This window comes from Lissotriton helveticus, chromosome 5_1 (genome assembly GCF_964261635.1).
Source record: "Lissotriton helveticus chromosome 5_1, aLisHel1.1, whole genome shotgun sequence".
Classification (NCBI taxonomy): domain Eukaryota; kingdom Metazoa; phylum Chordata; class Amphibia; order Caudata; family Salamandridae; genus Lissotriton; species Lissotriton helveticus.
The window spans coordinates 547,833,510-547,857,777 of NC_136065.1; positions in this window are offsets into that span (position 1 = coordinate 547,833,510).

Genomic DNA, 24,268 nt, shown 5'->3' on the forward strand with positions numbered 1-24,268 from the left:
TTATACAGGGACCTTTCTTTATTCTTTGAGGATGGATTCTCTTTAAAAACGTGCCTGGTCTCCCTTGGTGAAGCCTCATGCTGGTTGACTGGGTGGTGCGACAGTCTTGAAATGCCCCGAAACACTGCAACCTTGCTGGGACACTGTGGGAGGAAGCAGCAGCGAGAGCGCAGTGGGCCGGAGGGCTGGGTTTTGGCTCTCTTTCCGGGACATAGCAGGAAATGCTGGAGCAGGTTTGGACTCCCACTTGCTGCAGGAGAGAGGAGCCGGGGAGGTACAGGAGAAGATGAGTGTGGTGGTGCGAGCATGACTCCAGTAAGTGCTTGGGGAGGAGGTCTGAAGAGATCACAAGCCCCTGGAGCCTCAAGTATGGGAGGGGAGGGAGCTGACTACACAATATTAGTAAAAGGGAAGAAAACCAAAGCCTTAGTAACACAGTTACAGGAATCCATACAGAAGCACAGGATAAGCTATTGTTTGAGGAACAGAAATGTAGGGGCCCATATTACCTCAGTTCCAAACAACAGCCCAGTGTTTGTGCTTATGTCACATAATCAGAAGGGGAGGCAAGTTAAGTGTCCTAAACTGCCACCAGTTTTGCCATGTAGAGGAGGGAACACAGGAACAAAAATAAAAATCACTCCCTCATTGCGATCCTTTTTTTAAAGTTAAGGCTAAACAACTACTGATGGACACCTTTGGGAGTGAAACAAATAAACCTAAAGCAACAAAAGAGATGTTGATGGTGGGGGAAGCGGATCACTGACATAATATCGAGGGACATAATATCGACTATCAAAAATATCGGCGACAAAATATCGACAGACAGAATATCGACTTTGTATCTACAAACAGGTAAGTACAAAAATATCGAGTAAAAAATATTGTTTACAAAAATATAGTTTATAAAAATATCGACTTTATTAAAAACAATGTTAAATTAAATTTATAATAACAATTAATTACTAAAATATACTTAAAATACTTACATTACCTTATAATAATTAAATAATTAATCATATTTGTTAAAACATATATATATAGTAACATAATATATTTAAATAATATCCAATAATATTACCGTAGGATAGTGGAAGTCTAAAAATTACTATTCCCACTCCAGAGAGTGCAACAGTAGGGAAAGCGTTGGATAGCGTAGGGGTAAAAATTACTATTCCCACTCCAATAAGTGCAACAATAGGGAAGGCGTTGGATAGCATAGGGGTAAAAATTACTATTCCCACTCCAGTGGGTGCAACAGTAGGGAAAGCGTTGGATAGCGTAGGGGTAAAAATTACTATTCCAACTCCAAAGAGTGCAACAGTAGGGAGAGCGTTGGATAGCGTAGGGGTAAAAATTACTATTGCCACTCCAAAGAGTGCAACAGTAGGGAAAGTGTTGGATAGCGTAGATGTAAAAATTACTACTCCCACTCCAAAGAGTGCAACAGTAGGGAAAGCGTTGGATAGCGTAGAGGTAAAAATTACTATTCCCACTCCAAAGAGTGCAACAGTAGGGAAAACGTTGGCTAGCGTAGGGGTAAAAATTACCATTCCCACTCCAAAGAGTGCAACAGTAGGGAAAACGTTGGATAGTGTAGGGGTAAAAATTACTATTCCCACTCCAGTGAGTGCAACAGTAGGGAAAACGTTGGATAGCGTAGGGTTAAAAAATACTATTCCCTCTCCAGTGGGTGCAACAGTAGGGAAAGCGTTCGATAGCGTAGGGGTAAAAATTACTATTCCCACTCCAAAGAGTGCAACAGTAGGGAAAGCGTTGGATAGCGTAGAGGTAAAAATTACTATTCCCACTCCAGTGGGTGCAACAGTAGGGAAAGCGTTGGATAGCGTAGGGGTAAAAATTACTATTCCCACTCCAGTGAGTGCAACAGTAGGGAAAGCGTTGGATAGCGTAGGGGTAAAAATTACTATTCCCACTCCAATGAGTGCAACAGTAGGGAAAGCGTTGGATAGCGTAGGGGTAAAAATTACTATTCCCACTCCAGAGAGTGCAACAGTAGGGAAAATAAATACTTCTTATATTATGTAAAAAAATATAAATTAATATCTATCAAAAATTAATTACAAGTAATTACCAATTTAATATAATATAATAATTAATCAATTAAAATGACAAATTACAATTAATTGTTACTATTAGTTACCTATTCAAATTATTTACAAATTAACAATTAATTAATTAACAATTAAACATTAATTAACAATTAATTCAAATTAAATACAATTAAATAACTTGAATTATTTAATTAATTATTAATAAATTACTTCCCACCCTATTCCCCTATAAACTCACAACCCGCTACAGGAAATAAATTAGTAAAATAAACATAATTAGCAATTAATCAATTAAATAAAATTAATTGGCAAACAAAATGTAATTAATTACCCATAACAAATTAATTACCAATTAATTCTAAAAAAATACCAATAAATATTTTTACGTATTTAATTAATTATAAATAAATTACTTCCCACCCAATTCCCCTATAAACCCACAACCCGCTACAGAAAATAAATTAGTAAAATTAACATAATTAGCAATTAATCAATTAATTAACATTAATTGCCAATTAAAATGTAATTAATTACCAAATATAAATTAATTAACAATTATTTAAAAATGAATACCAATATATAAATTTACATATTTAATTATTTATAATTATATTACTTCCCACCCTATTCCCCTTTAAACCCACAACCCGCTACAGAATTAAATTACGCAAAAATTTAAAAAACAAAATTCATTAATGAAAATTAATTACAACATAAATACACACTTTTCACACATATAATAACATAACAAACACTATAAAAAAATCGATATTATAAAAAATTCGATAATTTTAATAACCTATATTATATACTTCGATATTTTGACTTTCTATATTTTTAACATTCAATATTACATTACTTACCTTCAAAACGATATTTTTGATGTCTATATTCTGTCCATTTGATATTTGTCCAGCCTATATTTTGGACTCGATATTATGTCCATTCGATATTTTGTAGTCGATATTATGTCTGTTTACCGGGGGAAGCATGTTAGGGGAGGGAATCACAGTCAATAACAATTTCAAATTCTAACAAAATAAAGGTCCTGAGGAACTGCCTTCCTCCAGGCCACAGGGGGAGCTAATTCAATGTCAAAGTCAATGTGATCCTTGTGCTGGAGTTCAGGGGGATTTACATAACACCCTTGGCGCAGCTGCACATACTAGGATGGAAAAGTTAATAGAATCTCTGATTTTGGAGACGAGAGTGAACTTTGCAACCTCAGAGAAAAATCAGGGCATTATCCATGCGAGGTTCTAGAGGAGAAAATGAATGCTAGGATGAGTGGTGTAACAGTAGCAGAAGCCTCACTGGAGGACCTAGGTAGAGAAGTAGATGTGAACCGTTGTAGAAATAGAGACTTTGAAGGCGAGCAAGAAGGATCTTAGGGATGCGATCGAATCCTTAGAGAACAATGCACAAAGAGACAACTAAACATTGTTAAATATTCCAAAGGGAATGGAAGGGGAGAATGTCAAGTGCTTTGTGGTGGGGCTTCTAAATGAGTGTATCGGTAGGATGGAAAGAGCGCTATTGGAAGAGGGCTTTCAGAGGATTCACCAGGACCGGTTAAAAAAAGCGGGGATGAATAAAGAACCCACGAAGGATCCTATTCAACTTTAAGAGCTATTCTTTAAAGGAGAGGTTTCTGATTGAAGTACTTAAAGCTGGTATATGTAATAAAGGGGATTGGTCATTCAGGATTCACTCAGATATATCAAAGGCCACCCAAAATCGGCAATGGGATTTAAGCCAACATATTCAAGAGCTAGGGTCCCTGGGGGCAACAGCACAGATGCGCTTTCCAGCTTCTTTGAGGATCATGTGGAGAAACCAGAAGCACACTATAAGAGAACCAAAGGAAGTGGAGTCACTCATAAATCAGATTAAATTGCAACAAAATAAATAATACCGTAAGCTAGAGTAAAGGAAGTCTGAAGCGCAAACATATTTCACCCAGAGAAGGTAGGGAGGATTCTCCAGGGGGCGTTGGTGGGGGGAGTTGGGCACAAATATTTTGATACATTCACATGGGTTATGGGAGCATATAGGGAGTAAAATAAAAAATGACTGTCCCAGTGAATGGAAAAAAGTGAAAAATAGTTGTGGGAAGGGTCAGGGGACGATAAGGCTCAACAAAAACAAGCCGGATGTCGGTTAATATCTTATCCTGGGATGTGAACGGTATAGGGATCAGGTGAAGGAGGCAGAGGGTATTGGAATATTTAAGAATGGTTGACAGTGAAATTATCATCCTTCAGGAGACACATTAATTAAAGGCAGAGTGTGGGGAGATAAAGAAAAAGCAAAAGTGCGTGGATGCTTACATTTGTACCAATCAGGCCTGCTGTGTCCATGGGGTGGCCATCTTATTTAAGAAATCTGTTAAAGAATCAGTGGAAGATGTTTATACAGACCCCCAGTGGAGAGGGATTATGGTAAAAGTAAACATTTTAGGGAAAATTGATGTAATTGCCGGCTACTATGGCCCTAACACGGTTGATCCTGCCCCCTTGCAGTCTTTTTATAGTCAACTATTCGATTCTTCAGCACCTATAACCCTGTAGGTGACTTCAATGTGCTACTGGACCCTAGGGCGATAGGCGGCCGAGCAGGAACACTTCTATAGAGCCAAATTTACCAAGGATGAGGGCAGAGTTGAAATACTGCATGGAAGATTTTGGGCTGGTGGATGTCTAGAGAGAAAAAGGAGCAAGGTAGCATAGGTTTACATTCAGTAACAAGAAATATGGGCATGCCTCCAAGATAGATTATTTCTTAGTTGAGAGGGGAGAATGTTAAAAGCTTAGAATAGTAAAACATCTACTGGCTCACTTATCTGATCATTTGGCAGTTCGTTTGAAACTAACAGATAAGACAGGCACTTCTCCTAGGTGGACTCTGGATAGAACGTTGCTCCTGGATCAACAGTCAGTGATACATTTGAAAGAGGTAACTAAGGATTACTTCTGTTTAAATTATACCGATACCTCTATTTAAATGACATGAGACGAAGGCTGTCATTAAGGGGAGGCTGATCATCATTGCAGCTTTCAAGAACAAAATGACTTGAGTAAAATAAAGTCTGGATTGAGGCTGAAATAAAATAGAAAAAAGAAGAGCTGACTAATATCCTGTGGGCAGTAGTCAGGTAGAAATGGGGGGCGAGTAAATTCTCGCACTACGAGTATGGATAGGGATGTTGTAAACTGTTAGTTTGTAAACTAAAAACAGAAACAAGTCAGAACAAGATTCCGGCAATCCAGGTGGCGGGAAAAGAATACCCCAGATCATAGAGAGATTGCAAGTGTTTCCATTAACTTCTTCCCGGATCTGTATGCAGAGGATATAGCTGCTACAAAAGGCCAAATTGACTCTTATTTTGAGGGTATGGTAACTCCTAAGCTCTCAAACAAACAAAAGAAGGCGTTATATTCGGAAATAACAATTGTGGAGGTAATGAGAGTGATAGGGAAATAAAAAGAGGGAAAACAGTCAGTCCAGACTCATTACCAAGTGAGATTTACATGTCCTTAAAAGAGGAGGTTGCCCCATTTTTGAGTGAATTATTTAACTAAACTTTTTCAGGAGGGTGAGATCTGCCAAATTCATAGGAGGAGGCAACTATTTGTCTTCAGCTGAAACCTGGGAAACATCTGAGGTTTTGTGAGTCTTATAGACCCATATCATTTTTGTTGGCCTGCATGATGTGAGTTGCATGTTTGGCTTGTGAGTGACAGGAGCTGAGGAGTGTGGGTGGCTCTAGGAGCCAGGGGGGAGTCTGCCCAGTGGTGAATAGAGAGATCTGCATGCAGATGGGAGGGAGGAGTTGCACCTGGGACCTGATTAAGCATGAGCGCAAAATCCGCTCCGATCGCGGATTTTGCGGATTTTCGGTAAATCCGCGAGCCGCGAACTCTCGCGAATTTACCGAGAATCCGCAATCCGCGATCGGAGCGGATTTTGCGGTCAAAAGTTCAAGCCTAACATAATTTACGATGGCGCCGGCAAGCTGCCAGCGCCATCCTCAAATGGTTACTTAATTAGCTTCGACAGGAAGCTCTAACAGATAAGATAAAGCTTATCAGTTGGAGCTTCCTGTTGAAGCTAATTAAGTAACTTTTGCAGGATGGCGCTGGCAGCTTGCCGGCGCCATCGTAAATTATTTAAATGGTGGTGTCTTCTTGAATAAATATGAAGGGCAGGGTTCATTCGGGCACGACGGTCCTGGCACAAAAAATAAACCTCAACAGGAAACACTTGCAGATATCAATAAAGCATGTGAACTAGTTGAAGCGCAAATGCAGTGACTCATTCATCAGCCCAAAAATAAATAATCGTGAGCGTTGTGGAGGCTGGGCAGGTGTGCCTTGTTCCCAAATATACCATCGAAAATCCGCTGTGATGCTGGCCAGAGGCATTTGCATCTTTGACTTTGACGAGCGGAATCCCCGTGCTGTTCCTGTGACCAGGGGCTTCTGTCTCTTAATCTGCTGCTTTGATCGGTCTCTGACCTTTTATACACACAAGCGGCATGTGCGCTCGCATGGAAGCCCCGTCCGTTTGGCCCCGCCCGAGCTTCTGTCTCTTAATCTGCTGCTCTGATCGGTCTCTGACCTGTTATACACACAAGCGGCATGTGCGCTCGCATGGAAGCCCCGTCTGTTTGGCCCCGCCCACACACTCGAGGAAGCCCCGCCCCCAAATCCGCCGATCCGCATAATCCGCGGATTTTGCGGATCCACGATCCGTGAATCCGCAAATCCGTGAATCGTGGATCCGCAAAATCCGCCCATGCTTAGACCTGATTAGGACTGTGCCTTCCCTCCACAATGCTGGCGCCGTCCCCTGTGGGGCATCTGATCTTTGAGCCCCCACCTGACAAAGGAGAGAGAAGCAGAGCAAAACAAAGTGTTCCAAAGCTCCCCTGAACCAGTTGCATTTGGTTCTCCCATGCCCTGCACTTTTACACAAAGGATTATGTGGTATAAATATAGGGGCTGTGACCCCATGAATTTGTTCAGTTCTGGTGCTGTTAATGCTGGGGCGTGCTGCTGCTGTGGCCCAGGGTGGGCTATCATGAAGGCTTGCCAGTTACTGCAAGATGGGCCTAGTTGTCCCAAGGGCCCAGTGAGAGCCCAGGCCCTTATTTGATGTACACAGCTGCCCAGCAAGTAGTGGGCAGCTGCAACGTTTGGCGCATTTGTTCTAAGGGCACATTAAGAGCCCAAGCCTCATTTTAATGTTCCCAGCTTCCCAGCAAGTAGTGGGCAGCTGCACCGTTTAGGTTATTCTTTCTTTGGGGGCATGTCTTTTAAAGTTAGGAGTCAGATGCACTCCTCTGCCCCAGTACTTTCTCAGCTGCGCAGCACGTAGTGCCAGCTGCAACGTTTAGCTCTGCGCAATTGCGCACCCCTGACTTTCGCTGCATTGGCAGCGTGCCCTGACTTTTGAGACATGGGGCATTTGAGCCCCTTTTGAGATGGCCAGTTGGCCAGGGGGACTGGGAGGTTTATAGGGCTCCAGGCCCTGTTGTGATGTATAGGGTGCTAGGAAATGTAATGTATGTAGTGTGATTTACGCACCTTGTGTTTTTGCCTCTAGATCTGATTTTATGATTATGAGTTTTTTTTGCATACTGTGGTTTAGGTGTGAGTTATTCCCTACTGTGGTTTATATTAGTAAGTTTATTTCCTAATGCGAGTTATGTTTAGGAGTTTATGGTCTACTGTGTTTAGGCTTATGAGATTGGCGCAAAATATATTTCTCGCCTAATGTGATACAGTACATGATATGATTTATGTTACAGGATGATGCTGAGTATAGTGTTTGCTAGTAATTACTGGTTGTGTTCTAAGTTCATGATATGTCTTACTTTTACTATTTTTTACCAAGTGATGATTCTGACAGTGGCCCACGTGGACCTGTCATGTGTAAATAATCCCCTGTAAATATTGCCCAGCGCCAGTTGGCACAGTGTATATTGTGTGATTACCATCTAATATGTTTTATGATAATACAAAGGCTATTTTCATATATAACCTTGTGTCGTGTGCCTAGTATGTTGCTGCTGTGTGTGTTGCGCAAATGTTTTTCACATCGCCACCGGGATAAGCCTGACTGCTCATGCCAAGCTACCAAGAGGGTGAGCAGGGGTTATCTTTGGCGTGTAACTCCCTTGCCCTGACTAGAGTGGTGGTCTCCGCCTGGCTTTGGCGCAAGCCTTAGAAACCAGAGATCCCATTTCTAACATTGGTTGGCAGCGGTGAGGATAGGACTTGCGTTTGCTCAATACCGCAGTAACAATTGGCAGCACTACAGGGTCTACATTTTAGATAGTCACATCTTTGGGGATTATTGTCTCTGAGTTTGTTTTAAATGTCATTTTTATTGAAATGTGTTTTATGTTGCACTATAAGTTGGGTGTCCTCCCAAGGACAGAAATCAGAGAATCTGGAGGAGTGACTGCACTTGTGCAGACTGCTATTACTTGGGTTAGCCTGAAGCTGAAGGAGTTTTGTACTGCCCTTGTGCACACTGTTATTTATTGGATTGGCCTGTAGCACAAGCTAAAGGAGTTGGTACAGCCCCTGTGCTGTCTGCTATTTCTAGAGTTGGCCTACAGTGGTAACTAAGGGGCCGATTAGGTTTGCGGTTTTTCCGCAACCTCCGGGCCGGCGGAAGTGTCCGCTGGCCCGGAGGATGCGGAAAAACCGCTGCGGAGCCTTCAAAGAGACTGTCCGCCGCTTTTCCGCCGCGGTCGCCTTATGACCACGGCGGAAAAGCTCTAATATGGCTGGCGGTGTCTACCAGACACCGCCAGCCATATATTAGGATGGGGCAGAACACATGCCTTTCCGATGCGGCTTCTCCGCCGTGGAAAGGCATACGGTGTTAACTTTGGGGGCCCGTTGCGGGCCCCCAGGGTGAAGGGGGGGTGAGGGGTGCACATGGGGGGTACCTATAGTACCCCCCTGCATTTGCATGCACAAAGCGGCAGGCACCGCGCGGTGCCTGCCGCTTTGTGCATGCAAATGCGAAGCATGCATATTTAACCTTGCGGTGGGTGCTGCTTCAAGCAGCACCTGCTGCAATGTTAAATATTGAGGATGTGACCGCCAGGGTGCCGGTCACATCCTAATTGCACTGGAGGGAACGCCGCAGCCCCTGCGGACGTTCCCTCCACCTCGGGGTCGCGGACGGACGCAGGTCCGTCCACGATCCTAATCGGCCCCTTAATTGGCATGGAGTAACTAGCTCGGGAGGGTAGATTATCCCATAAGTGCAGTGTTAGTTTTCTGGAATCCCCAGTATGGGTGGGTTCCAGTGGTGGCAGCAATTTATTGTCCAGTGCAGTTAGTCCCATTCCCAGTTCCCAGAGTATGGTATCTGGTTCCCAGTTAAGAGGGTTACAGGTTGTGTTTCAGGGGCAGTTTGATGCTGTCTCACCAGTCTTGTGGGGGGGGGTGTGGATGAATGTTGTGGTGCACTGGACGTTTCGGTGATTGGTTAGCACAGTAAATGGTGTTAAAGGGCGCTCCAGTCTGTTCTGTCAGAGAGATCCTGCCCCGTAATTGTTTTCGGGAGCCGCGCCTACCCCTGTTGGAGTGTGTAAGTTCTTTGATTCTAGGGAGCCTAGCCTGCCCTGTTGCACTGTTCTTTGAGGAGGATCTCCCTTGTTAGGTGAGCTGGTAGTGTCTGTAATCAGGCCTGCATCAGTTCTAGTATCTGGCAGTGCCACTTCTAAGTGGAGGGTGCAGAAGTCCAGATTGAGTGGTGAGAGGGGGAAAGAATCCCCAGTGGAATAACCAGTGGGTCAGGGGCCAGCCAGAAGGGCTGCGTTGCCAATGATTGGCCATGGTAATGCCACTTCTGTCCTGGGGCATCGTCACGCACTGTCAGATGGACAGGAGTTTGTGAGCTCTGCGCCAGGCAGACTGTCACACGACACATTAGTTATGTGCGGCCGTCCGGAAGTCCTGGGGTATTTGTCTGACCATAGGGTACCGTCCCAGTGTCCTGACCGGTCATGCCTTCTAGGGGTACCACTCCAGTTGGGGGGATAGTGCTCTGGAAGGGGGTGCAGAGGAAGGGAGTCCTCGCTTCTGACCCTGGTGCAGTCGGTGATTTTAGATCCCAGGTGCTAGACCAGTTTATGGAGAGAGGTCCTGAACTGGTGGGTGAGTTGTGTTCTAGGGTTGCTTCTCCTGAGAGAGTGCGGAATGCCATAAAGGAGGTAGGGTGAGGAGATGCTTCACCGGTGATCTCTGGTCAGCCTGAGAGTGCAGACCATAGGTTGAAGGATCAGTGGTAGTTTGGAACTACACTGAGAGGAAGAGTGGAGATTGGCTATTATGTGCCAGGGGTTACTGCCCCCCACTCTGTGGATTGGCAAGGACCAGTGGTATCTGGATGGTTTAGGGCCTGGTCCTGGCCATGGACAACTAGGGAGTACCAGTGGGGAAGCCTAGTTGGGCCTGAGTTTTTTTTCATAGGAAAGCACGTTGGTTCAGAGAGGTGTAGAACCGGAGGGTGTCCCTGCTGTTGCGGGTGCGTGTCCTTGTTTTCTCATCCGAAGCAGGGAAGCCCATCTAGGGAATGATTGGTCCACCCTGCGTTTTGGCTGGAAGGGGGTTGTGTTGGACTTTTTTGGCAGGTTCACCCCTGAACTTTTTGCCTTAAGCTCTGACATGGTCGTAGGGATTTTAGGCCTCTGCGCTCTTTAGCACTGTGGCCCAGTGTAAAGTGTGTGCGATCTCTGTGGTACATTTTGAAGGTTAGCCTGCCCTCCCATAGGAATGCCTGGGGTTTCCCTGATCAGTGTGTGTCAGTGGTAATTCCTGTTATGAGAGGAGTTGTATGGTCAACTCTGGTATGTCAGAAATCATGTGAATAAATGGTGTGCAATAGTGTTCGCAGATTTATTGTGGTTATTTTAGAAATGGCACTTTTAGGAGTTGACATTTCTGTGTGCTATGTGTCTGCCTGCATGATGTGAATTGCATGTCTGGCTTGTGAGTGACAGGAGCGGAGAAGTGTGGGTGGCGCCAGGAACCAGGGGTAGTCTGCCCAGTGGTGAATAGAGAGATCTGCATGCAGATGGGAGGGAGGAGTTGCACCTGGGACCTGAATGGGACTGTGCCTTCCCTCCACAATGCTGGCGACACCCCCTGTGGTGCATCTGATCCTTGAGCCCCCACGTGACAAAGGAGAGAGGAGCTGAGCAAAACAAAGTGCTACAAAGCTCCCCTGAACCAGTTGCATCTGGTTCTCCAATGCCCTGAACTTTTACACAAAGGATTACCCCTCATTACCGCCAGAGAAACCAGATCAACGCCGCCTGCTGTGGCCTGCCTGGTTGTGGGCGGGGCCCGGCGGACGGAAGCGGTAGAGGAGATACCAAGGCGGCGCCTGGTCGCATGGGGCTCCCGTGTGCAAAGGAAAGCCACGTGCGCCACACAGGAGGGAAGTCGTCTGGAGCCTTGCGGGCTCCGTGAGTGAAATAAAGTCCTGGGTCCCAGGAGGGGGCCTGGGTGAAGGGAGAGCACCTACAGTGAAGCTGAGCCCGCTGGGGATCCTACAACCCAGTGAGTGGGGCTCCATGTGTACTACGATAGAGCTGGTGAAGGCACAGTGACGGTGCCTGGGATTGAGCGGCCTGCCAGGAGAGCTGGCCGCTACAATGCGTAGGAGAGGAGACCGCTCCCCGCTACTGCCATAATTGTTTTAGAGCCTAGGTGACTCCAACGATGTGGCATATTTGTTCTAGAGTCCTGAGTGGCTCCAACGTTAGTGTCCATTTATTTAAAGCGCCCCAGTAGAGCGCATGTAGTGGGCAGCTGCACCGTTCAGGTTATTCTTTCTTTGGGGTCATGTCTTTTAAAGTTAGGAGTCAGATGCACTCCTCTGCCCCAGGACTTTCCCAGCTGCGCAGCATGTAGTGCTAGCTGCAACGTTTAGGTCTACGCAATTGCGCACCCCTGACTTCCGCTGCATTGGCAGCACGCCTGACTTTTCGGGCATAGGGCATTTGAGCCCCTTTTGAGATCGCCAGTTGGCCAGGGATACTGGGAGGTTTGTAGGGCGCCAGGCCCTGATGTGATTCATAGGGTGCCAAGAAATGTAATGTATGTAGTATGAATTACCCACCCTATTTTATGCCTCTAGATGTTAAAAACATGATTTTATAATTATGAGGTTTTGCATACTGTGGTTTAGGTGTGAGTTATTCCCTACTGTGGTTTATGTTAGTAAGTTTATTTCCTAGTGCGAGTTATGCTTAGGAGGTTATGGTCTACTATGTTTAGGCTTATGAGGTTGGCGCAGAATATATTTCTCGCCTAATGTGATACTGTACATGATATGATTTATGTTACAGGATGATGCTGAGTATAGTGTTTGCCAGTAATTACTGGTTGTGTTCTAAGTTCATGATATGTCTTACTTGTACTATTTTTACCAAGTGATGATTCTGACAGTGGCCCACGTGGCTCTGTCATGTGCAAATAATCCCCTGTAAATTGTGCACAGCGCTAGATAGCAAAGTGTATATTGTGTGATTACCATCTAATGTGTTTTATGATAATACAAAGGCTAATTTTATATAGAACCTTGTGTGGAGTTCCTTTTGTGGTGTGCTTTGTATGTTGTTGCTGTGTGTGTTGCGCAATTGCTTTACACATCGCCACCGGCTTAAGCCTGACTGCTCGTGCAAAATACCAAGGGGGTAAGCAGGGGTTATCTTTGGCTTGTAACTCCCTTACCCTGACTAGAGTGGTGGTCTCTGCCTGGCTTTGGCGTAAGCCTTAGCCAACCAGAGATCCCATTTCTAACAATTGTTATATAGTGATTACAAGATTTTCACCCAGATCCTAGCAGGGAGATTGGGGAGGATGGTTGATAAGCTGGTACATCAAGATCAAAAGGGATTTATTAAAGGTAGGCAGGTTTATGAGTTAACACATGAGCTGTTTTGTGCAATAGACATGGCAGTACAGGCTCAGCCCCTTTGTCCATAATCACTTTTGATGCGGCAAAGGCCTTAGCTTTTAACATTAATTCTACTACCCACAAACCTTTCGAAGTCATACTAACATATTGGCCCCCGGTTTCCAAAAGTGGGTTTTTGAATTCTCTGGGCTCATTATTAGAGGATGGGTTGCGCCTAGAAGCCTCCACAGTGTTGGGAGATTTTAACTTCCATCTTGAAATTGTTGATGACCCCGACACGTTCAGGCTGGAACAAACTATGAGTTTAGGAGGTCTCAAACAAATGATGATGCCCCCTACACACGAAAAAGGCCACATCCTTGATGACATTTACTCCAATATTAAAGAGTTAGCCGGTGTCTCAGTTTTTCCGATTTCATGGTCGGATCACTGTGCGATTAGATTCGAACTGAGTAACTCTTCGGTCCACTCTGCGGGCCTGATACAGGCTAAGGAGATTACTACCAGAGCATGGAGTATATTAGACGTTGAGAGCCTTGAATCTGGTCTGAAAAATTCTATGTATCAACTTCCATTGGATGTGGAGGAGGCAACAACGCTTCACAACAACTGGCTTCTTAATACCTAAACGAGCCTCCCCCATGGCTCCTTGGTATTCAGAAGAGCTCAGGGCCAGTAAATCGGCCTGTAAACACGTTGAAATGACATAGCGTAAACATTGCACAGAATCCGATAAGGAAAAATATGAAATCTGTATTTCTGGTTAGAAACAAATACTTCTAGAAGAAAAATAAAAGTATTTTTCTCTGCAAATATCTAAGGCTGAATCCAATTCAAAAGAACTTTTCAAGACCATTATTAAATTATGAAGTCCCATCACTGCCAAGATACAGGGCTACCCAGACATGATGGGAACAATTGGGCCGTCCCTGCGAGATCATTGGATTCATTCACCCCTCTGAAAAGACCAGATACAATCAAACTGCTGGATCTCATCAAATCTGGTGCACCCAGTAATCCTTGTCTAGTGTGGATCATTAAGCAAATCCCTGACTTAATTGGAACTGCACTTACCCTTTTGCTTAATGCAGTTCTATCTTCTGGAATCTTTCCCAAATTATGGAAAAAGCCTCTGTGGTCCGCTTCTGAAGAAACAGTCACTAGGCTCCAAGGACCCTAACAACTATAGACCGATTTTTAGACTTCCGCTGCCAGCGAAATTGCTAGAAAAGGAAATGAATAGACAACTTAGTGATTTTTGTCGATCAATAACATCTTAGACCCATCGCAATATAGGTTCAAAGCTTTTCATAGCACTGAACTGGCCTCATTAAAATCTACGGAGGAAATCAGAGAGGCCGTGGATAAGGGAGGAAATGCCATACTAATCCTATTGGACCTATCCGTGGCCTTTGATACCGTTCACCACAAGGTACTGCTGAACCGGCTATCGGATACAGAGATTAATGGCATGGCATGGGAATTGTTGCGATCATTCCTATTGGACAGGTCTCAAACAGTTGACCTTGACGAGAACATCTCAGAACCTTTTACTCTTCCATGTGGGGTGTCACAGAGCTCGGCACTTAGCCCTACACTTTTTAATATCTATGTGGCACCTCTGGCTGGCATCATCAGGACCTTCGGTTTCCAGCTCTCCACACAAATTGTGTTGTCGCTGACGGAGGGAGCGGAGAAGAAGACGGGTGTTCTTTTCCATGAGTGTATGGGCTCTATCTCAAACTGGATGTCCTCCAATTGCTTAAAATTGAACTTGGGTAAGACCGAGGTTTTGAAAATTGGTAATGATCCTTTGGTCTGGACACCAGAATAGTGGCCGAAGGATCTGGGCTTTTGTCTTGAACCATCAAGGAAAGCCAAGAATCTGGGGATCATGGTGGGCAATAAACTCACCATGAGGGACCAAGTTAACATGGTGACTTCAGCATGTTTTATGGTCCTCAGAATTATCAAGAATATACAGGTCTTCCTGACGGAAGATAATCTCAGGAAGGTGGTGACAGCACTCATAATGTCGCGTCTGGACTATTGCAACAGTCTCTATCTTAATGTTCAAAAACAACATATGAAGAGGTTGCAATTGGTCCAGAACGCAGCAACCAGAGTGCTGACGGGAACATACAGGTTTACCTCTGTCAAAGGAGACCTAAGAAAAGTACACTGGCTCCCAATAACATTAAGATCACGCTTTAAAGTACTATCGATTGTCTTTAAAGCGGTCAATGGCATTGGTCCGGAGTTCATTAGGAGTAAATTCTCATGGTATATCCCAGGGAGAACATTAAGATCTACTGGATCTAAACTCGTTCAAATCCCCCTTTTCAAAAACAATTGGGGAGGTAGAAGTTTTGTTCATTGTGCAGCTAAAGCCTGGAATGAACTCCCGTTCCAACTCAGAAATGCTCCAGACCTAATCTCCTTTCGCAAGGGCCTTAAGACATGGCTTTTCTCTTACTGCTAGGCACTATCCACCAGATTCATCATGGTCATGTTTTGCGAGTCCTTAATAGCGATTATTAAGGAATCGCTATTAAAGACTGGCAAAACGGGATTCATGTAGAAATCGCAATATTTTTAGCGATTTCTACTGCTTCCTTATTTGCGATTCGCTAATTGCGAATCGCAAATAAGGAATGGATTTCCCATTCATTTCTTATTTGCGATTAGCAATTAGTGAATCGCAAATAAGGAAGCAATTTCAAGGGTGCCAGGGTGTCCAAAGGACACCCTGTAGCACCCCTGAAATGGTAATGTACACTGGTGTTGCGCACACACATGTCCAAAGGACATGTGTGTGTGTAACATACAACTTAGAAAAATGCACTAAAGTGCATTTTTCTAAGTTTTTGGTATTTACCACGTAGTTAGACTTCGCGGTAAATAGCGGCCCCAGAGATTCCTTAAATGCAATTAATCGCAATTTATCGATTTCTAGAATTGCGATTTTTGCATTTGGGATGATGAATCCTGAATGCAAAAATAGCGCTCGCAAAGGGCCGGATTCTCAGAATCTGGCCCTTTGCGAGCCGATTTTGCTTTCATGAATCTGGCTGTATGTTTCCTAATCAGTAGTCATGTCACCCTAGGGTAATTGCGCGCTCTACAAGTATTAATGCCATAACATAACATAACATTTGTTCTAAAATGATATGAATGTGTCATTCATATACGTATTAGGGCAAGAGATTATCTAAGATATTCATAAAAATAATATATTTGTACTCATTATAAACGTATATTATTTTTAAATATATTTTCGCAAAGTCGCGTCGGGTGCGTGCTTCGTGAGCGCAGAGTGCGTGTATCCCATGTGACCTAAAAAAAAACATTTCATTGGTTCATAACATTTCCCACTGTAACTATTGAACAACCCCACCCATTTTAATCATTCTTGTTGGAGCATCTTTAGAGAGACATCTCTTTTCCTACAAGAACCCTTTTTGCTTGTTTTTTTTTGGTGTTTTATAAAAAATATCAAACAAAATGGCATCTGGACAGCAGCATGAGGAAGTATCTTCTGAAGAAGAATTATTGCAGGAGGCACCACGTCCACAGAGGCCGGAATCTGTTGCGTGGAAATTCTTCACTTTTCCACCTGCGAGAAAGGTGATGTGCAAAATTTTAGACTGAGTCCTGTCAAGAGGCAGTGAATAAAAATACTCTTGTGGCACTGCTTCTGTGTACAAGCATCTCTGGACCACACATCCTCTCATCTTGCTCGGGAGGAAATGAGGCGAGCTGCTTTGAACCCCTCACATGCTGTGGCAAGTACGTCTGGAGCGTCCTCAGGAACACCTGAAATGGACATTAGGCCAGAATTCGCCTTTCTCGAGCAGCACTGCATGAAGGGTAAAAAACATATATATGCTTCGATGAGCAGTCGGTGGAAGCAGTTTGTGCTGCGCAACGCAACCATTGTTAATTTTTTTGGGGGGTTGTTTTTGGAATGCTAAGTAATTCCAAAAGTTTCCTGTTTTATTCGTTCTTTTTTTTTTGTTCATTTTTTGAAAAAAATACAAAATTGTTCTGGTTAAGGAAAGAACTACAGTTGCAAGGTAATGTATTGAGTTTGGTTCAATATATGTATACAGCATGACTGAAAGAATGCATTAGTAGTGTATGGTGAATTTATAGGTGAAGATTTATGAGGAAATACTGCAGCGTGACACTGCAAGCTCTTTAGCTGCACTGCACTGTGGCACTTCCGAAGCACAGGGATGTGACATATTTAAATAAATATATAACAACTCTGTGCTTCCCTCTGCACTGCTGCACAAACTGCAGCCATGCTGTGACACAGGCACCCTTGCACCATGGTTCAAGGATGTCTATGTCGTGCAGAGTTTGTTTTTGTGCAGGAATGGAAACCTTCCTGCACAAAAACAATCAGTAAAGGCATTTTCAATGTATGCTGTGGAATGCAGCATGCATTGAAAGAGGAAAAAATGAAGAGAAATGAAAAGAATTCTCCTCGTTGCGCCTTGCTACACCAACTCTAAAATAGTGCAGCATTCACACACATCTCCAGATTAACGATTTCTCATAAATCTGGAAATGTGTCTTGTTCTATGGGTGTTGCGTGGGAACACCCACAGCAACACCTATGTAACGCCCATTCAATGCAAAGTTCAGTGTATGAAGGGGTCGTATTTACAGGGAGAGTAAGACCATACAGTGTGGCATTTCCTCTCCTTGTAAATATGAAGGAGTGCCTGGCGCCATCACTACATTACAAAAAGTGACGTACTGGTGGCGCAAGGTGCTTGTAAATCTGCCCCATAAGTGCTTAGGTATTGGCAGACTGATACAATAAGAACAACATGCTGAATGGGTGACTGAAGAATTACATCAGACTGACAGGGGGCATCCTACGCTGCATGGGTACTACTTTAGCATTTAATGGAGTGGACCAACAGTATGTATCTGCTCAGAGATTTGTAGGGATTATGCACAGAATATTTTATGTGTATTTGTGTTGGTGCCTAGGTCATTTTATAAGAATACCACTAGTAACTGGAATGATGACAGTGCTGCAAACAGAGTAATTATTGAAAACGACAGTGGTCCCATGCAAAAGGAATTTAGGAAAACAGTAACTATAGACACAGTCGATTCTATATTAATCTGACATGTCCAGCCGGACAGAGGTCTCAATCTTTACTAAATGAAGAATGAAAGAAAGGAATTCCTTCAACAATTCAACGTAGGGGGGCTCAAGCCTGTACCCAAGCACATACAAATTAGTACAGTGAAGAAACAAGAGACAAAACAGGGCTTTTTAGGCAAAAGCTTCAGATTTCTGTAGTTTACAATGAGACAGAAAATTCAAAAGTCACCTTTACAAATACATAACATATGGTATACGTTCTGTACAGGGTGCACATAAAGGTTGACGGCGTTTCGATCCCACTAATTAATCATGGGGATCATCATCAGGACATTGATTAAATGAATGCCTAATTGATGTAAGCCTCTATTGCCTAGGGGGGAGACCCTGGCGCGCTCGTTAGGACGAGCTGGAGGGAGGGTAAGGTAGTTGTGCTGCCCTGGGGAATTTAAAGAAAGGAAGTGATTATTTCACTGTTTCACAGCCACAGAGTTGCTGCAAAGGGGCCGCGGGAGACAGAACTCTTACCAGATTCGGGAGCCTGAGGAGAGCGCGTCAATTAATTTTTTTAAATACCTTGAATTGTTAAAGGAATTCCTTTCTTTCATTCTTCATTTAGTAAAGATTGAGACCTCTGTCCGGCTGGACGTGTCAGATTAATATAGAATTGACTGTGTCTATATTTATTGTTTTCCTAAATTCCTTTTGCATGGGACCACTGATGTTTTCAATAATTATGCTCCCCGAGGTCCTGTGCTGACTCGTTTGGGCGCCCTTGTTGGCCTTAATATGCAAACAGAGTAAACACTTAATTTATAAGTGCTTACGTATTGGTGGAGTGATCGGATGAGTAGATAGTGGTAGATACGTTATTAAAGAAGTGCATGGGACAGACTGGGCGATTCCAACACTGCATGAGTACTAACTGGGTATTTAGAAGAGTGTATCAATAGTATGTAGCTTGTTAGAGGTCTGCTTGGATAGTGCACAAAATATTATAGCTGTACTTGTGTTAGTGGCTAGGGGATTCCAAAAGTTGATGACTAGTAACTAGAATAATTACAGTATTACAAACAGAGAGTATAGTGAATTTATAAGTGCTTAGGTATTGGTGAAGAAATAGGATAAGCAGCTAGTGCTGGATGGGTGATTGGAGAAATGCATGGGACAGACAGGAGGATTCCTACACTGCATAGGTACTAACTGGGTATTTAGAAGAACGTATCAATAGTTTGTAGCTGGTTAGAGGCGTGGATGCATAGTGCACAAAATATTGTACCTGCACTTATGTTAGTGACTATGCAATTCCTGAAGTATACGACTAATAACTGGAGTAATTTCAGTGTTGCAAAGAAAGTCTGTGCTGAATTTATAAGTGCTTAGGTATTGGTGGAGTGATAGGATATGTGTGTGTTTGGGGTGGTGGCAGCTCCCTTTGCCCTCTGCTTAGTTTGTGGCCATAACATTATCAAACAGTGGTGATTTTAATACTGTGTGTTCGAACTTTTATTCGGAAAGATCGTATTTTCCATTTTATTTCTATTTTCACTCTGCCTAACCTTTTTGTTATACAGGAACATCGCGGGTGCTTAGACTCACTCGGCAGTCTAGTTTCACGCCTCTCCGGGCCCCTTTCAGCGCGACGGGTGTTCCGGTCGTGGCGAGGGCGGGCGGCCATATTAGGAGTAGTCCTTCTCCCCAGCAGAACTGGTGGCAGCGTTCTAGCTGGGGGAGAGAGGACTCGGCATATATTCAACTGAGCCTGGCAGTCTTTGCGGTGTGTTTGGGGTGGTGGCAGCTCCCTTTGCCCTCTGCTTAGTTTGTGGCCATAACATTATCGAACAGTGGTGATTTTAATACTGTGTGTTCGAACTTTTATTCGGAAAGATCGTATTTTCCATTTTATTTCTATTTTCACTCTGCCTCACCTTTTTGTTATACAGGAACATCGCGGGTGCTTAGACTCACTCGGCAGTCTTGTTTCACGCCTCTCCCGGCCCCTTTCAGCGCGACGGGTGTTCCGGTCATGGCGAGGGCGGGCGGCCATATTAGGAGTAGTCCTTCTCCCCAGCAGAACTGGTGGCAGCGTTCTAGCTGGGGGAGAGAGGACTCGGCATAAAATTAGCATGCCTCCATTAGCGCGAAGCGGTCGCGCATGGCGGGCGTGCCTTTAGCGCGCCAAAGGTAAGCCAAAGGTCAGCCCGTCGGCACCCGTCCGCGCCTCGGACGCGGTGGACGCTGGACGGGCTGGCAAACAGGTCCAGACCACGACTATAACTAATATTAGGTATACACGGTCGTATTTGATATCCTTATGCCCATTATTAGATAAAGGTCTGTCATGTGCTACTATTGACCCTGTTAGACTCAGCTCTTGCCCGGCCTGTGGTTTTGCATGCGGTATCAATAGCTCTACTTCACTGAAACCCAGGGTGGATGTAGCCTCTATCTCAGCAGCCCTAATAAATGCACGATCAATGTGTAAACATGCCTTGGAAATCTTTTCTTTGTTGGAAGAAGGCACTCTGGACCTGCTATTTATTACGGAATCTTGGTTGGATGGTTCAAGTGCTCCTGACATCGAACAAGCCATTCCAAGAGGGTTCAAGATCCGAAGGAAGGATAGGTCTAGTGGTAGAGGTGGAGGGTTAGCAATCATTTTTAGAGAGTCTTGGGAGCTTAATGTGGAAGATTTAGATGATCTCGTGGACGGCGAGAATATGAATTTCTCGTTAGTTTTGTCCCCTCATTTCACTCTGGGTGGCTCCCTCCTTTACCGCTCTCCCGGCCCCGCAGGTCGATTCCTCAAAGCTCTCTTGGAGTCTCTCGTCCCTAGAGCAGTAAGATTCTCTCGTTTCTTGCTGCTCGGGGATTTAAACATCCATGTAGATTGTCAGGAACGTCAGGAAAGTAAGCTTTTATCTGACTCCTTTGACCTGGCCTCTCTTACCCAATGGGTTTCCTCCCCTACTCATTCGGGCGGTCACATTTTGGACGTCATCTGTTCTAACTTTTTATTGAAGGTTGAAGCCCCCCAAATACTCACTTGGACTGATCACCAGCTTATTAGATTTTCAGGTCAGCCTTGAAAGACTCACCTAAAGTCCATCTGAATACACGCCCCCCAAAAAATCAACGTAGGAAATTTCTCTGCTTGGCTGGATCAGAATAGGCCCCAATTGGGAGGAGATTTAGATTCTGCTGTGGAGATTTATGACAGGTGGATTCGAGCAGCCTTGTCTGTGTCTTCAAAGGCGAATGACCCCGGCAGAAGCAGGATGACTCCTTCACAACCATGGTATTCGCCCCATCTTCGAGCTGGCAAATTAGTCTGTAAAAAACTGGAGCGAGCTTGGAGGGTGGCTTATTGCCCACAAGCAAAGGCAGCTTACCGCTCTGCTCAGCGGGAATATTATGCCAATATCAAGCTGGCCAAAACTGAATATTTTGCCAGAAGAATTGAGAAGGCGAATAACAATAGCCGTGAGAGCTTTTCTATAGTAAAAATTTTCCTTTCTCCATGTGCTGAACAAATTTCTATCAAGCCCTCTACGGAATGGTGCGAAAGCCTTTCCTCCTTTTTCTTGACTAAAATTGCCAAAATCCAGCAAAGTCTCAGAGCTATCGGGGGGGGAGCTGGACTGAAGATAGGGTTGGATCTAATGTCGAACCCACACACACCATGGAGAGTTTTGTCCCACCTTCGGTGGAGGACACCTTAGTGGCAATCAAATCATTAAAATCTGGTGCCCCTGGTGATACCTGCCCGGCCAGGGTGTTGGCTGAAGTGGCGGAAGCAGTGGCACCTGAGGTTTCTCAAATAATGGGTCTTTCCTTTACATCAGCCAGGGTTCCTACCGAATGGAAACAGGCTAAGTTGCTCCCTTTGTTAAAAAAGGTGGGTGCAGATCCTTCTGTGCCCAGTAATTACAGACCTATATCTCTACTACCAGCTATGGCAAAAATTGGGGAGAAGCTTGCTTTCGCCCAGCTTAATGCCTTTGTAGAAACCTCGGAGCTCTTACACCCTGCCCAGTCTGGCTTCCGTGCAGCCTACAGCACTGAGTCGGCGCTGGTGGAGATTACTGAGGCCATTAGGGAATGTCTGGACAGTGGCGGCAGAGCGGCTCTGATTTTATTAGACCTCTCTGCCGCGTTCGATACTGTCCCTCATTCACTCCTTCTAACCCGATTAGCGGAGATTGGTGTGGTGGGCTCAGCACTGAAATGGGTAGAATCCTTTTTATCGGGCAGGTCTGGATCCCACCTTTTTCATCCTCGGTGAGGCCCCTCACTACCGGGGTTCCTCAAGGCTCCACATTAAGTCCCCTGCTTTTTAATGTTTATCTTACCCCCCTCATTGTGCTTGCCGAACATATGGGAGCAAAAATCGTAGCGTACGCAGATGATACGCAGCTTTTATTTACCTGGAATGATGCAGCAACTAACACAGAGGTTGTCCGTTCGTGCCTTTCCACTGTGTTTAACTGGTTAGCAGCTGCACAGCTGAAGTGCAACGAAGACAAGACTGAAATTTTGCTGTATGGCCAATTTCCTTCCAATTTTAGAGACCTCTTGTGGCCGTCTGATTTTCCCCAGCCAGGCTCAGTTACTATCGCTGCCAAGAATTTGGGAGTCTGGTTTGGAGAGGATCTGAGATTCGAGGCACACATAAAAAAACTTACTGCTGTGTGCTTCGGCTCTCTAAAAGCCATGAGAAAGTTTTTCCCGTATCTGCCATCATCAGCTAGAGAGTCGGTTGCTAGAGCTTTAATTTTATCTAGGCTCGACTATGCCAACTCTCTTTTTAGCGGCACTCCAGCTTTCTTAGTTGCCCGACTGCAGATTATTCAAAATGCGACAGCACGGCTGCTGTTTAACATTCCAAGCAGAGAAAGCGTGCGAGCACACCTAAAGGAACTTCATTGGCTGCCGATTGCTCAAAGGATAACTTTTAAAATTCTCACTTTAGCGTTTAAGGCAGTCCATGACATGGGACCATCTTATCTAAGAAAAAGATTCAGCCGTTATGTCCCCACACGGCCGCTTCGCTCAGCTGGCTGCAACCTCTTGAGTGTGCCCCGCTTCCAGCGAGTACGACTAGGAGGCTACTCACTTGCTGTTGTCGCTGCTAGGACTTGGAACGCCCTTCCCCTCTCCCTGAGATTGACTGAAAATTTTGTTTCATTTAAGAAGGCACTAAAACTCATCTTTTTAGAACAGCCTATTAGTGTTATTTTTCCTTTAGCTGGCCACTTGCTTGTTTTTTCTTTTTCGCGCCAGGATACTCTGGAGTAATGGAGCGCGTTATAAAACAGCAAAATAAATATGTAGATAGTGCTGGATGGGTGAATGGAGAAGTGCATGGGACAGACAGAAGGATTCCTAGACTGCATTGGTACTAACTGGGTATTTAGAAGAGCATATCAATAGTATGTAGCTGGTTAGAGGTCTGCATGCATAGTGCACAGAATATTGTAGCTGCACTAGTAGTGGTGTGTCTATGGTTTCGAGAATGGTAGTCTGTATTTTAGGGTGTGAGGAGGTGCATCAGATGATCACGTGGATGATGTCATCAGTGATGTTATTTGAGATGTCATCAGTGATGTCATGAGTGACGTCACTGACCAAGTCATGAGTGATGTTATATGTGATGTCATCAGCAGTGCAGGGGCGGGGCGGGAGTTATAGTTAGCACAACTAACTATAATGGCTGAATTTCTCTTGTTTTGTACGAGTGAAATGTCCAACTAACTATGACGTCCATGAAACCTGTGGTTTTGTCAGTGAATTTCGGAGTTTTTTTAAATGCTAATTTCTAACTATAATGTCCCTGAAACTTGTGTTTTTTTCAGTGAATTGTATATATGTATTTAATCTCCTCTCACTCTTACAAGGAAGGAATCAGCACTCAGGTTGTAGTTTGGAACTATTTAATCTGCAAAGGACGCGTTTTGAACCTTGATAAAGGTAGAAGACGTCATTGTAGCATCCTTATTTAAATGTATAAATGCCTAAAGTTGCCAACCTTAACAAAGGACTACATATTACTTTAATCCAAAAAGCTGGTGGCCATATTGGCCTGGTCACGATGTGAAAATTCAGGAATTAA